We start from the raw sequence: 14458 nt of genomic DNA, 5'->3' as shown, positions 1-14458 counted from the left end.
TGAGATCAGTGCTCAGTATTTCTATTGCTAGGATTATGTAAACATTATTCCCAGTAGAGCCATGTCTTGTACGTTTCATACAACTTCTTTGGGATTAATGTTCACTTCTATTATTGGTTTTGTCTGATAGTCATTGGTATGTGTATGACTATTTCATTGCCAAATGCTGTGAGAAGTGTAACTGCTCTTCAGATCTCTTCAAACATAGTTATTCTATCCATTTTTACCTCTTTACCTCTCAAGCCCTGTGCCCTTCTGCTCTAGCTGGGATTGGCTGTAAAACTGTCACCCTGGGAATTGTAGGGTGGTGATTGCCAAGAGTGGGAATGTTGCCAAAACTTAGCCTGTGCTCATTGGTGCCAAATAGAAATGCATAAACAGTTTTGGGTGAAGTAGAAAAGAGTAGTTTTAATTGCCTTGCCAGGCAAAGGGGACCACAGTGGGCTATGCCCTCAAGACTGTGTGACCTACCCTGGAGGGGGTAGTGAGAAGTTTTACAATGTTAAAGGAACAAGACATGATCAGGTCATGGAAAATTCTCAGATTGGTTGGCCTCAAGGTGAAGTTTCAACCATCATCAACCTTCTGGTTTCAACTAGTCTAGGATCTATGTTCTTGTGGTCAGTGGTTTTCATCTGGAGAAGGTCTGCTTCCTGTAGAAAAAACTTAGGAGTGCATGCCAGGGGTTTATTTATATCTTTCAGGCAACTGAGATTTTTCTAATTCTGCTATGTGGCAGAATTACAGTCTAAATTGTTACCAGATCCCTAGTCCAACAGCTAGTGTTTGTTTCTACATCTTCACATTTCCCAATTATTAACTCTTGAATCAGCATTTTACTTCAAAAGACAAGAATACAAGACTTATACACAGTTTCAGGAGTAGCATTGGGTGTTTGGATTACAGAGGTATATGTACTTATTAAAACTCAGCCAATGCACACTTCATTTGTGTATTTAATTGTATGCAAATTTTATGTCAAAAGGAGATGCAAATATTAAGCAAATATTAAACTTTATTTAATGGTACAGTGTCTGAAGCATTTAGGGGAAGTGTAGTGATGTCTGAAACCTTGAAATGCATCAAAAGAAAAGATGAATTACTAAAAGGACAGCTAATTCTTTGTCAAAATAAGTAGATAAATGGTTAACAGTAGAATCTACATAGAGGGTATACTGTAAAGTTCTTCCAACTTTGCCATATATTTGAACATTTTTATAATAAACTATAGGAGAAAACAAGAATGTAGATAGCAAAATGAGTTTGTCTGTGTAGTAATTTCAAAAGAAGCTCAGGATAAATGTATCAACTGAAGACGTATTGGTGAGGAACTAAGAAAGAATGTATGAAATATCATGTGTTAAAAGATAAATTCAACTCCTGCCTTTAGAATAATTTTTCAATATTCTGCCTTAGTTCAGTTCAGTCACTCAGTCGTGTCTGACTCTTTGTGACCCCATGAATCACAGCACGCCAGGCCTCCCTGTCCATCACCAACTCCCAGAGTTCACTCAGACTCATGTCCATCGAGTCAGTGATGCCATCCAGCCATCTCATCCTCTGTTGTCCCCTTTTCCTCCTGCCCCCAATCCCTCCCAGCATCAGAGTCTTTTCCAATGAGTCAACTCTTCGCATGAGGTGGCCAAAGTACTGGAGTTTCAGCTTTAGCATCAGTCCTTCCAAAGAAATCCCAGGGCTGATTTCCTTTAGAATGGACTGGTTGGATCTCCTTGCAGTCCAAGGGACTCTCAAGAGTCTTCTCCAACACCACACTTCAAAAGCATCAATTCTTCTGCACTCAGCTTTCTTCAAAGTCCAACTCTCACATCCAAACATGACCACTGAAAAAACCATAGCCTTGACTAGATGGACCTTTGTTGGCAAAGTAATGTCTCTGCTTTTCAATATGCTATCTAGGTTGGTCATAACTTTTCTTCCAAGGAGTAAGTGTCTTTTAATTTCATGGCTGCAGTCACCATCTGCAGTGATTTTAGAGCCCAGAAAAATAAAGTCTGACACTGTTTCCACTGTTTCCCCATCTATTTCCCATGAAGTGATGGGACCGGATGCCATGATCTTCGTTTTCTGAATGTTGAGCTTTAAGCCAACTTTTCCACTCTCCTCTTTCACTTTTATCAAGAGGCTTTTGAGTTCCTCTTCACTTTCTGCTATAAGGGTGGTGTCATCTGCATATCTGAGGTTATTGATATTTCTCCCGGCAATCTTGATTCCAGCTGTGTTTCTTCCAGTCCAGCATTTCTCATGATGTACTCTGCATAGAAGTTAAATAAGCAGGGTGACAGTATACAGCCTTGACATACTCCTTTTCCTATTTGAAACCAGTCTGTGGTTCCATGTCCAGTTCTAACTATTGCTTCCTGACCTGCATACAAATTTCTTAAGAGGTAGGTCAGGTGGTCTGGTATTCCCATCTCTTTCAGAATTTTCCATAGTTTATTGTGATCCACACAGTCAAAGGCTTTGGCATAGTCAATAAAGCAGAAATAGATGCTTTTCTGGAACTCTCTTGCTTTTTCGATGATCCAGTGGATGTTGGCAATTTGATCTCTGGTTCCTCTGCCTTTTCTAAAACCAGCTTGAACATCTGGAAGTTCATGGTTCATGTATTGCTGAAGCCTGGCTTGGAGAATTTTGAGCATTACTTTACTAGTGTGTGAGATGAGTGCAATTGTGCAGTGGTTTGGGCATTCTTTGGCATTGCCTTTCTTTGGGATTGGAATGAAGACTGACCTTTTCCAGTCCTGTGGCCACTGCTGAGTTTTCCAGATTTGCTGGCATATTGAGTGCAGCACTTCCACAGCATCATCTTTCAGGATTTGAAAGAGCTCAACTGGAATTCCATCACCTCTACTAGCTTTGTTTGTAGTGATGCTTTTTAAGGCCCACTTGACTTCACATTCCAGGATGTCTGGCTCTAGGTGAGTGATCACACCATCGTGATTATCTGGGTCCTGAAGATCTTTTTTATACAGTTCTTCTGTGTATTCTTGCCACCTCTTCTTAATATCCTCTGCTTCTGTTAGGTCCATACCATTTTTGTCCTTTATTGAGCCCATCTTTGCATGAAATGTTTCCTTGGTATCTCTGACTAGGAAAGACCTCTAGTCTTTCCCATTCTGTTGTTTTCCTCTATTTCTTTGCATTGATCGCTGAGGAAGGCTTTCTTATCTCTTCTTGCTATTCTTTGGAACTCTGCATTCAGATGCTTATATCTTTCCTTTTCTCCTTTGCTTTTTGCTGCTCTTCTTTTCACAGCTATTTATAAGGCCTCCTCAGACAGCCATTTTGCATTTCTTTTCCATGGGGATGGTCTTGATCCCTGTCTCCTGTACAATGTCACGAACCTTCATCCATAGTTATCAGGCACTCTATCTATCAGATCTAATCCCTTAAATCTATTTCTCACTTCTACTGTATAATCATAAGGGATTTGATTTAGGTCATAGCTGAATGGTCTGGTGGTTTTCCCTACTTTCTTCAATTTCAGTCTGAATTTGGCAATAAGGAGTTCATGATCTGAGCCACAGTTAGCTCTTGGTCTTGTTTTTGTTGACTGTATACAGCTTCTCCATCTTTGGCTTAAACAAAGATGCTGTCTTAAATATGATCCAAATCCAAAGCAACTGATTAGTTTGTCTGTTTCTCTTTTTAAGGAGAGTGAGTGGAGTTATGCATGAAGAAAAAAGGAGAAATCCTATAGAATCTAAAAAAATGATAGAATGAACTATTTACAAAACAGAAATAGTCTCATAGTGGTAGGGGAAAAACTTAATGATTGTCAAAGGAGATAGTGTGGTGGGGAGAGTTTGGGATTAACATATCCACACTACTATACATAAAATAGGTAAGCAATAAGCACCTTCTGTATATCACAGGGAACTATATTCAATATCTTGTAATAACCTGTAGTGGGAAAGAATCTGAAAAGAATAGATAGGGAGATGTATGTATAACGGAATCACTTGGCTGCACACCTGAAACTAATATAGCATGCTTTCTTATAGTTGTAAGTCAACTATATTTCAATAACTTTAAAAAAAGGTAGAAATTTTAGAGACAGGAACTCCTCACAGGAATCAAAGGACCCGCAGAAAACACTTCTGCTGCAAGTGTCAGCTCTCCAGAGAATCAGAGCTTTTCACTCAGCCTTAGCATGGAAGATTCTTTGAGTTAGAATAACTGTCAAACTGACAGCTTTATTTTGGCCAATTACTTCGACAGTCATTGACAATCACACCAAATAAGCAGTGTATTCAGAAGACAATTACAGAGGACCCTGGGTTGCTACAGTGACAGACCAGCCCGCCAGACTTAGTATTTCCCCTTCCAGCTTCTTATTAAAATAGCCTTAAAAAAGAAAACAGAAAAAAAGATAAAAACTGGCAAGCACACTGGAAGAAGAAGATAAGAGATGCTAGGCTTGGCGTGGAATTTCTTCTGAACACATCATTTTAGAATGACTAAGGAGCACAATCTGAGATCATTTCCTTGTCCACCTTTTGCAATAGAGAATTCAGAGCCCCCTCAAAGTACTGAGTAAAAATTTGAGTGATGCATTTCTAAATCTGGGGTATGGGGTCCAATGACTGGAAAACAGTGAACTTCACTCCAAAACCGAGTCTCCTGCCCTCCATTTACCCCATCAACACCTCTTCTTCCCCATATTAATGCAGAAATTCATATTCCTAACGAAAAGCATGTCAGGAGTCAAAGGAAGGCAAAGGTTCATTGTATCCTAGGGTTCTTTGTCATCGAAGAAATCCACCAAACAATTACAGAGATAGGAAAAATTCTAGGATCAGTGCTTACCGAGCATTTAGTGTTCCCTGCACTGTCATTCACTGGAACAATAGCTGTGGACCTCTGACTCAATTAGAGATCTCTGGCTGCCAGATCAAGAGAGCACTCACTCTCAGGCTGGCAGGATTATGCTAAATGAACACAATTAGACTTCACTAATTAAATTAGTGACTGTCCAGGCTTACTTGACATCTACATCTGGGGCTGAGATGAGGAGGCTGCCAGCATCTGAGAGAACAGCCAAAAGACCTGAGGACATTCCACACTGTCAGATTCCAGGTAGATCTCTCTCCTTTCAAAGTATGAAACCTCTGTGGGTGTTCTATAATGATGATGCAACACAGGGGAAAGGAAATGCTTTCCTAAAGACTCTGAGAAGTACAAGTACTAGTATTTGAAAATAGTTAAAAAAAAACAACAATTTTTAAAAAGCAGTTGTGGGATGGGGTGGGAGATGGGATGGAGGTTCAAGAGGGAGGGGACATATGTATACCTATGGCTGATTCATGTGGATGTGTAGCAGAAACCAACACAATATTGGAAAGCAGTTATACTCCAATTAAAAATAAATTTTAAAAAGGCAGTTTTGGTTTTCTTCCTAAAAGATGAAAAAGATAAAACCTCTACAATACAAAACTGGATATATAAGGAAAGAAGTGAATCTCTGTAGTGTATCTCTGAAGTGCATCTCTGCCTTGACGTGAAGGCAGAGTACAAAGTGTGCTGGCTTATCTAAGGAAATAATACAAAGAAACTCAAAACACAATAGAATACTTTCACGCAGTGATAGTCAAAAGCAGAAAACTCTATCATGGTACACAGAACAAATGTGGAACACTTCCAAAATACACAAGGGAAAAATGAAGGGAAGAAAATGATCAAGAAGTTGATGGATATAGGAAAGAGACAGTAGAGATTTTGTTTCAATAAAGTAAATAAGAAAAATAAGGACATGGCATTGACTGACAGTGGGGAAAACACCATCCAGAACTAAATGAAACCTTGAATTTAAAATTTGAAAAGGCTCTGTTGTGTCTTTGGGGGAAATTAACAGAATAAACAACACTTGGAACTATCCTGGTGGAATTTTTAATATTAGAAGAGAAAGAAAAAATTCTCTAAGTGTTCAGGTTGAAAAATGAAAATATTAAGATCAAATCAAGATGGCAGAGTAGAAAGACGTGCACTCGTTTCCCCCAGTGAGAGCACTGCGATTCCAACTAGCTATTGAACAACCGTCAATAGGAGGATGTTGCTGCTGCTGCTGCTGCTAAGTCCCCTCAGTCGTGTCCGACTCTGTGCGACCCCATAGACGGCAGCCCACCAGGCTCCCCCGTCCCTGGGATTCTCCAGGCAAGAACACTGGAGTGGGTTGCCATTTCCTTCTCCAACGCATGCAAGTGAAAAGTGAAAGTGAAGTCGCTCAGTCGTGTCCGACTCTTAACGACCCCATGGGCTGCAGCCTTCCAGGCTCCTCCGTCCATGGGATTTTCCAGGCAAGAGTACTGGAGTGGGGTGCCATTTTGGGACCCATCAAAAAAAGATAATCTATGTCCACAAACAAAGGAAAAGCTGCAATAAGATGGCAGAAAGGGCCATGCACTATAAAATCAAACCCCATACCCACCTGGTGTGTGACCCACAAACTGGAGAATAATAACTCCTTAGAAGTTCTCCCACTATTGTGAAGGTTCTAAGCCCTATGTCAGTCTTCCCAGCCTGGTTAGCTGGCAAAGGAACTGGGAATTTCCAGGGAATCTGACTTTGAAAGCCAGTGGGATTTGATTATAGGACTGGGGGAAACTTAGAGAATCCACTCAGAAGGCATACACAATCTTGCACTCCCCAGGACCCAGGGGAAAGGAGCCATGACCCTCGGGAAGACTGAGCCAGATTTAACCTTCTAGTACTGGAGGGTCTCCTGTGGAGATGTGGGTCAGCAGTGGCTCTCCATGGCGTTGGGGGCACTGGCAGTACCAGTCCTGGGAGGTGCCCCTTGGCAAGTGAGCCCTCTTAGGGGTCATCATACAGACTAAAATGGATGGGAATGGGAGAATTTAATTCAGATGAATATTTTATCTACTACCATGGGCAAGAACCCCTTAGAAAAAATGGAGTTGCCCTTGCAGTCGACAAGAGATTCTGAAATGCAGTATTTGGGTGCAGTCTCAAAAGTGACAGGATGATCTTGGTTTGCTTACGAGGCAAATCAATCAGCATCACAGCAATCCAATTCCATGCCCCAACCACTAATGCAGAAGAATCTGAAGTTGACTGGTTCCAGAAAGATCTATAAGATCTTCTAGAACTAACACACACACAGACACACACACAGAAAAAGAAATGTAAGAAGGCAAGGTGGTTGTCTGGGGAGGTTTTACAAATAGCTGAGAAAAGGGAAGGATATACCCAACTGAATGCAGAGTTCCACACACAAAGTCCTTTGCATCATAGGGGATTGGAATGCAAAATAAGATATTAAGAGATACCCAGAGTAACAGGCAAATTTGGCATTGGAGAACAAAATAAAGCAGAGCAAAGGCTAATAGACTTTTGTCAAGAGAACACACTGGTCATAGTAAATACACTTTTCCAACAACACAAGAGATGACTCTACACATGGATGTTAGCAGATGGTCAATATAAAAATCAGACTGATTTTATTTTTTGCAGCCAAAGATGGAGAAGATCTATAAATCAGCGAAAACAAGACCTGGAGCTGACTGTGGCTCAGATCATCAGGTCCTTACTGAAAAATTCAGGCTTACATTGAAAAAAGTAGGGAAAATCATTAGGCCATTCAGGTATGACTTGAATCAAATCCCTTATGATCATACAGAGGAGGTGATGAGTAGATTCAAAGGAGAGATCTGATAGACAGAGTACCTGAAGAAATATGGATAGAGGTTCATAATGTTGTACAGGAGTCAGTGACCAAAACCATTCCCAAGAAAAAGAAATGCAAGAAGGCAAAGTGGTTGTCTGAGGAGGTTTTACAAATAGCTGAGAAAAGAAGAGAAGCAGAAGGCAAGGGAGAAAGGGAAGGATATACCCAACTGAATGCAGAGTTCCAGAGAATAGCAAGGAGAGAAAAGAAGGCCTTCTTATATGAACAGTACAAAAAGACAGAGGAAAACAATAGAATGGGAAAGACTAGAGATCTCTTCAAAAAAATTGGAGATATTAAGGGAAAATTTCATGCAAAGATGGACACGATGAAGGACAGAAATGGTAAGGACCTAACAGAAGCAGAAAGGATTAAGAAGAAGTGGCAAGAATACACAGAAGAATGATACAAAAAAGCTCTTAAAGATGCAGATAACCCGATGGTATGATCACTTACCTGGAGCCAGACATCTGGAATGTGAAGTCAAGTGGGCCTTATGAAGCATTACTATGAACAAAGCTAGTGGGGGTGATGGAATTCCAGCTGAGCTATTTCAAATCCTAAAAGATGATGCTGTTAAACTGCTGCACTCAATATGTCAACAAACTTGAAAAACTCATCAATGACTGCAGGACTGGAAAAATCAGTTTTGTTTCCAATCCCAAAGAAGAGCAACACCAAAGATGTTCCGACTGCTGTACAATTGTGCTCATTTCACCTGCTAGCAATGTCATGCTCAAAATCCTTCAATATAGTCTTCATCAGTACACAAACTTAGAATTTCCAGACTTCCAAGCCAGGTTTAGAAAAGGCAGAGGAACCAGAGATCAAATTGCCAACATTCATTGGATCATAGAGAAAGTAAGGGAATGCCAGAAAAACTTCTGCTTCATTGACTACACTAAAGCCTTTGACTCTATGGATCACAATAAACTTTGGAAAACTCTTAAAGCGATGGGAGGACTAGACCACCTTACCTGTCTCCTGAGAAACCTGCATGTAGATTAAGAAGCAAAAGTTAGACCTGGACATGGAAAAACTAACTGGTTCAAAATTGGGAAAGGAGTTCAACAAACCTATGTATTATCATTCTGTTGATTTAAGTTATATGCAGAGTCCATCAGGTGATATGCTGGTCTGGATGAATCATAAGCTGGTGTCAAGATTGCTGGGAGAAATATGAACAACCTCAGATACATAAATGATACCACTCTAACGGCAGAAGAGGGAGAGGAACCTAAAAGCCTCTTGATGAGGGTGAAAGAGGAGAGTGAAAAAGCTGACTTGAAACTCAACATTCAAAAAACTAATACCATGACATTCAGTCCCATCACTTCTTGGTAGAAAGTGGACGCAGTTACAGATTTTATTTTGTTTGGCTCCAAAATCATTGTGGACATTAACTCTAGCCATGAAATTAAAAGAAACTTACTCCTTGGAAGGAAAGCTATGGCAAACCTAGACAGCATATTAAAAGGCAGAGATATCACTTTGCCAACAAAGGGCCATATAGTTAAAGCTATGGGTTTCCCAGTAGTCTTGTACAGATGTGAGAGTTGGTCCATAAAGAAAGGTGAGAACTGAAGAATTTGTGATTTTAAATTGTGTTTGAGAAGACTCTTGAGAGTCCCTTCGACTGCAAGGAGATAAAACCAGTCAATCCTAAAGAAAATCAACCCTGAATATTCATTGAAAGGACTGATGCTGAAACTAAACTCTAACACGTTGGCTACCTGATGTGAAGAGCTGACTCATTGGAAAAGACCCTGATACTGGTAAATATTGAAAGCAAAAGGAGAAGGGGGTGGCAGAGGATGAGATGGTTAAATTGCATCACAGGCTCAATGGAAATGAGTTGAAGCAGATTCCAGGAGATAGTGAAGGACAGGGGAGCCTTGGGTACTGCAGTCCATGGGGTCCAAAAGAGTCAGACAGGAGTTAGCAACTGAACAACAAGAGTCTGTATACCCAACCTAGACTCCAGGGCTGGGTTGCCTCAGATCAAATAACTCACAGGGAGGGAGCACAGCCCCAACCGTAAACAGATAATTGGATTAAAGTTTTACTGAGCATGGCCCTACCCACCAGAACAAGACTTAGTTTTTCCCATCCACCTCATCCATCAGAGGGCGGACAGAAGAAGAATTATACACTTACTCCTTGGAAGGAAAGTTATGACCAAGCTAGGTAGCATATTAAAAAGCAGAGATATTACTTTGCGAACAAAGGTCTTGTCTAGTCAAGGCTATGGTTTTTCCAGTGGTCATGTATGGCTGTGAGACTTGGACTGTGAAGAAAGCTGAGCACTGAAGAATTGATGTTTTTGAACTGTGGTGCTGGAGAAGACTCTTGAGAGTCCCTTGGACTGCAAGGAGATGCAACCAGTCCATCCTAAAGGAGATCAGTCCTGGGTGCTCATTGGAAGGACTGAGGCTGAGGATGAAACTCCAATACTTTGGTCACCTCATGTGAAGAGTTGACTCATTGGAAAAGACCCTGATGCTGGGAGGGATTGGAGGCAGGAGGAGAAGGGGACGACAGAGGATGAGATGGCTGGATGGCATCACTGATTTGATGCACATGAGTTTGGGTAAACTCCGGGAGTTGGTGATGCACAGGGAGGCCTGGCGTGCTGCAGTTCATGGGGTCGCAAACAGTCGGACATGACTGAGTGACTGAACTGACTGAACTGAACTGAGCCTCCAGAATGAAAACCACAACCATAGAAAGTTAATGGAAATGAAAAGGCAAAGGATTATCTCCCAAATGAAAGAACAAGATAAAACCCTAGAAACACAAATGAAGTGGGAGCAACCTTCCCAAAAGAGAATTCAAGCTAATGATAATGCAGATGACCCAGGATCTTAGGAAAAGAATGGCGAATATGCAGGAAATGTTTAAGAACTAAAGAACAAGCACACAGAGATGAATAACATAGTAGGAGGAATCAAACGCAGAGAAACTGAGGCAGAGGGATGGATAAGTGACCTGGAAGACAGAATGGTATAAATCAATACTGTGAAATAAACTATAGAGAAAAGAATGAAAAAGATAATGAAGACAGCCTAAAAGTCCCCTGGGACAACATTGAATTCTCCAACATTCACATTATAGGGGCTCCAGAAGGAGAAAAGAGAGAGAAAAGAAACTATTTGAAGAGATAATAGCTGAAAACTTCCCTAACATGGGAAGAGAAATAATCAACCAAATTCAAGAAGTGCAGAGAGTTCCAGGCAGGATAAACCCAAAGAGGAACACACTGAAACACATAGTAATCAAACTGATAAAAATTAAAGACAAAGATAAAATATTAAAAGAAACAAGGGAAAAACAGCAAATAACATACAGCAAAACTCCCATCTTAGGCTATCAGCTAATTTCTCAACAGAAATTCTACAAACCGGAAGGGAATAGCATGATATATTTAAAGTGATGAAAGGGAAGAATGTACAAAAAGAATAATCTATCCAGCAAAATTTTCCTTCAGATTTGATGGAGAAATCAAGAGCTTTCCAGACAGGCAAAAGTTAAGAGAATTGAGTACCACCAAACTAGCTTTACAACAAATACTAAAGGAATTTCACTAGTCAGAAAACACAAGAGAAGGAAAAGACCTACAGAAAAATAAACCCAAAACAATTACCAAAACAGTAATAGGATCATCAGTTCAGTTCCATTCAGTCACTCAGTCGTGTCCGACTCTTTGCGACCCCATGAACTGCAGCACGCCAGGCCTCCCTGTCTATCACCAACTCCCGGAGCCTACCCAGACTCATGTCCTTTGAGTTGGTGATGCCATCTAACCATCTCATCCTCTGTCGTCCCCTTCTCCTCCTGCCCTCAATCTTTCCCAGCATCAGGGTCTTTTCAAATGAGTCAGCTCTTCACATTAGGTGGCCAAAGTATTGGAGTTTCAGCTTCAACATCAGACTTCCCAATGAACACCGAGGACTGATATCCTTTAGGATGGACTTGTTGGATCTCCTTGCAGTCCAAGGGACTCCTTCAGATTTACTTTCATCTTTAAAAAAAAAAACAGTGTTTCAAATATGGAGAATTTTCTCCCACCTCTCATTATTTAGTTCAGATTAGCTTAGTTCTTGAACATTGTACTATTTTGAGAGGTTGATATGTCTTGATTCTAAAGTACTTTATATATATATACACATGCACACACACAAAACTTTTCTACTATACTTGATAAAGGCTTGAGAAAGAACAATAAAAAAAAGAGAGACAGAGAAATTGGAAAACATAAGCAAATTAAATGGGAGCACTGAATTTGAAACAGAAAATGTGAGACAAACTAGGTTGAAACAGAAACTGTGAAAAAAAAGTAAAAGATCATCATATATTCCAGTAAAGCCTTTGACTGTGTGGATCACAATAAACTGTGGAAAATTTTGAAGGAGATGGGAATACAAGACCACCTGACCTGCCTCTTGAGAAACCTATATGCAGGTCAGGAAACAACAGAACTGGACATGGAACAACAGACTGGTTCCAAATAGGAAAAGGAGTACATCAAGGCTGTATACTGTCACCCTGCTTATTTAACTTATATGCAGAGTACATCATGAGAAACACTGGGCTGGAAGAAGCACAAGCTGGAATCAAGACTGCCAGGAGAAATATCAATAACCTCAGGTATGCAGATGACACCACCCTTATGGCAGAAAGTGAAGAGGAACTAAAGAGCCTCTTGATGAAAGTGAAAGAGAAGAGTGAAAAAGTTGGCTTAAAGCTCAACATTCAGAAAACGAAGATTATGGCATCTGGTCCCATCACTTCATGGGAAATAGATGCGGCAACAGTGGAAACAGTGTCAGACTTTATTTTTTTGGGTCTCCAAAATCACTGCAGATGGTGACTGCAGCCATGAAACTAAAAGATGCTTACTCCTTGGAAGGAAAGTTATGACCAACCTAGATAGCATATTGAAAAGCAGAGACATTACTTTGCCAAAAAAGGTCCATCTAGTCAAGGCTATGGTTTTTCCAGTGGTCATGTATAGATGTGAGAGTTGGACTTTGAAAAAAGCTGAGCACCAAAGAATTGATGCTTTTGAAGTGTCGTGTTGGAGAAGACTCTTGAGAGTCCCTTGGACTGCAAGGAGATCCAACCAGTCCATTCTAAAGGAGATCAGTCCTGGGTGTTCATTGGAAGGACTGATGCTAAAGCTGAAACTCCAATACTTTGGCCACCTCACGTGAAGAGTTGACTCATTGGAAAAGACTCTGATGCTGGGAGGGATTGGGGCAGGAGGAGAAGGGGATGACAGAGGATGAGATGGCTGGATGGCATCACTGACTCGATGGACATGAGTTTGGCTGAACTCTGGGAGTTGGTGATGGACAGGGAGGCCTGGCGTGCTGTGATTCATGGGGCTGCAAAGAGTCGGACACGACTGAGTGACTGAACTGAACTGACATAATATATATATTTTAGAAAACTTACGGTTTTTGCTTAGATAAATCATTTGACAGTTTGATTCCTCTCATTTGACAAAATATGAATATAATGCTAGATTTCTAATTTACATTCACTCAAAATTTTAATATAGCTCCATTTATTCTGGTATCTAGTATTACTGCTCAAAATCTAGAAAGCTTATTATTTTTGCTGTTTAGGTTTGAAACTTCTAATCCAATTCTGAAAATATAAAGAAACTCTAATTGTAAAAACAGCAACAACAGGAAATTAACCCGTGCTACATCTAGTCAAGGCTATGGTTTTTCCAGTAGTCATGTATGCATGTGAGAGTTGGACTATAAAGAAAGTCCAAGCACCAAAGCTGATGTCACAAAGAGTCGGACATGACTGAGCGACTGAACTGAACTGAAAGTGAAAGTGAAGTCCCTCAGTCGTGTCCGACTCTGCAACCACATGGACTGTAGCCTACCAGGCTTCTCCATCCATGGGATTTTCCAGGCAAGAATACTGGAGTGGATTGCCATTTCCTTTTCCAGGGGATCTTCCCAACCCAGGGATCTAACCTGGGTCTCACGCATTGCAAGCAGACACTTTACCATCAACTGAACTGATATTAATTTATCATTTAAATGCTTTCTTCTCTGTAATCACCCTCTGTATTTTTTTTTCAATATTTAACCTTCTTGAGGCTTTCAATGGCTAGGTTAAAGATCTCTCTTGGTAAATGTCACATTGCAATTGAAAATAAGTGGGTTATTTTAAACTATCTGTTGATATTGATTTCTAAAATAATTCCACAGTGGTAATAGAACAGACTTTGTATGATTTCAGTACCTTCAGACCACAAAAATTTTGCACCCTACTTTATGGCACTGGATATGTTCCAGTGGCTTGTGGTTTATAGTCTGGAAACTTGAATAGAATTTGTACCCTGCTGCTATGTGAAAATTATGTAAATATTAATTACATTGATTTGGTTCCTAGTGCTTTTCATATCTACTATATCCTTTTGCTTTTCTGTCCATTCATTCTGTTATTTTTTGAGAGTTTGATATTGGTATTCCAACTAAAAATCTTAATTTATCTACTTAAAAATAATTATAACATACAGTGGAACTATATGTAACTTTGTTCTGTATTTTCCAAGTCTTTTGTAAATGTGTTATCATACTTTCATAATTTGAAAAATAAAAAGAAAGAAAACATTAGTCTGATCACAGATTATTTCTCTCCCTGCATAATTTAATTCCAGAAGACAATGGAGTAAGATCAACAATGTTTTAAGGGAGAAAAAAATGACCCTCAAATTCTATGCTT

The 14458-nt window shown here is 40.1% G+C and overlaps 1 long non-coding RNA gene across 1 annotated transcript in view; it reads right to left on the bottom strand.

Annotated features, from left to right (window-relative positions):
• LOC123466195 overlaps window positions 1-4943 on the bottom strand; it is a 52949-nt gene extending 48006 nt beyond the window's left edge. The window contains exon 1 of the long non-coding RNA XR_006641445.1: window positions 4831-4943. This is a non-coding gene — a long non-coding RNA (uncharacterized LOC123466195). The remainder of the gene's footprint in view (window positions 1-4830) is intronic.
• Between the last annotated feature and the right edge of the window lie 9515 nt (window positions 4944-14458).

The sequence above is a fragment of the Bubalus bubalis genome, chromosome 1 (genome assembly GCF_019923935.1).
Source record: "Bubalus bubalis isolate 160015118507 breed Murrah chromosome 1, NDDB_SH_1, whole genome shotgun sequence".
Lineage (NCBI taxonomy): Eukaryota > Metazoa > Chordata > Mammalia > Artiodactyla > Bovidae > Bubalus > Bubalus bubalis.
Note: the sequence above shows the minus strand (reverse complement) of the source record. Positions and strands in the feature narration are given on the sequence as shown.